Here is a 2,106-nt window from a genome sequence, read left to right on the forward strand (position 1 = left end):
TTCAATGAAACTTGGCCAGATTGAAGGGCCCACCTAATAACTTCAAAAGCCAAAGTGGTTTGATATTTGGAATTTTCCGGGGGGAGTTAGACCACCCCCCCTGCTTTTTTACAAAAATTCCCATAAAAATTACTCTAAAAAAGGGTAAAGTGAGGGGCTCCTTAAGCTTGTAGAATTTATCTAATTCTATTGTGGCTCCACATGAGCATAAGTACATCCTTTATGAGTTATGTGCAGGAGTCTCAGATTATTTGATTAATTGCCTGTCAATCAATGCAAGTTAATATTTAACTAGGTAAAATAGCGTATCAAAATATGGTGATTTTGTGGCCAAATATCTCCAATGGCATAATCCCCCCCAAAAAGATACAACTATCATGGTTCAGTTCTACCTTTGGCCTAACCAAATCGATAAAAAAATTTTTGGGACCTGCTATTTTTAGCGCATATGACAAGCTCAAACCCTGCACATCTTGCACTAGATTTTGGTTTAATACAAGCCCATAGTCGCAGCAGAAAACAACTTGGGAGCGAATTAAAGGGTCCCTCCCATTCATTTCTATTAGTTATTGATCTACTGACTCCCTCGTAGATCATATGATAATAATATTTGGAATTTTCGCAAAAATCATGCGAAAACTGGTAATTGTAGGAGCCGAAAATCAGCATTCACAGTTGGTTTCCCCTAGTAGCGCGAGAAAGTTGTACGTTTTCGCTTTACAAGCCCAAACAGAATATCCACTCATAATCTTAGCATGATTTTAAAGACTTTTATTTCAGAATCTAACTTCTAAACCATTCGGATCTGAAACTGAAACAAATAGTCCACACACAGTAGTTGTTGACAAACAAGTAAAACGTGACAGCATTTTGGACTAGATGTCGCCTCAAAGTCCACACGTATACCCTTACTATTGCATAAAATAGAATTATTTCTGTTGGCCTCTGAGAAATACCGAAGATTTGAGTCTTTAAATCAGAGTGGCAGCCAAAAATAGGTAAGCTTACTTACATTATATAAGCGAGGCTTGAATCCGTTGAGCTGTTTACTTCCCAATCTCATACCCAGAGTCTTCAGGCTTTTTGGTCAGCGGGGCAACGCCGGGAAGACTCTGGGGACATCGAATTTTATCACCGCAGGATTTCTGTGGTAAAACAATGGAAACCATTACGGAACAGCCAATCAAAAAAATTGAATTTTTTCGATGTCCCCAGAGTCTTCCCGGCGTTGCCCCGCTGACCAAAAAGCCTGAAGACTCTGGGTATGAGATTGTTTACTTCCCGAAGCGTGATCTGACGTTTTTCCATTTCAAGTAGTCTGTCGCGTATATTTAAACCTCAAACGCCTCTCCATATCGCTTAAGCGTATCTTCCTTGGCTTTCTCACTGAGAAAACCTGCACCACGTCCATTTTGGGCGAACTACAAACATCAAAGTTTCGAAAAGTTCTGTAATCAATTCACGGTTTTGGGCAACACGATGGATTCACAGCGTATTGCGTGACTAACCCGAGCCTCACTGTTGGTCAGCGGACACGGTGGAATTTAACTTGTTTCTGAAACGAAATACATGAACAGATACTATCTATTTCAATAATCAAACGAAACTGGGGAGATATATAATGAGAACTATTGACTATATTTTGACGTTTTTTTCAGTATACGACCCACTAAATTTGAAAGTTTATCCTCGGAGATATAATAAATATCTTACTAGCCTCGTTTTCTCAGGCCTAACTGAAAGTTCGCGCTTCGGCCATAAATCAACGGGAAAAAATTACAGTTCACTGTACAGACCTCGAACTCGTTCAGTAACTCCATCTGATATAATCACCTGTAATTGATTCTCTTTAGTTAGTTTTGTTGAATGTACATTGCAGCAATTGATTCCCTGATCTTTAGCTCTTCACAGAATTCTCCTTTCCATGTGCACTTGCCCGGTCCAAAAAAAAAAAAAATGGAACGGTTTTTGTTTTGGGGGCAAGTTCAGCTAACAACTTGAGCAAAGACATGCTTTCGGCATTTCAAACAAAGATAAGAAATTTCCTTAAACTGTTTCCATTTGTAAAAGACCGTTTCGACAACAAGATAACGAATAGCCGGATGG

Source organism: Pavona decussata, unplaced genomic scaffold, assembly GCF_977016875.1.
Source record: "Pavona decussata unplaced genomic scaffold, jaPavDecu1.1 SCAFFOLD_190, whole genome shotgun sequence".
NCBI lineage: Eukaryota > Metazoa > Cnidaria > Anthozoa > Scleractinia > Agariciidae > Pavona > Pavona decussata.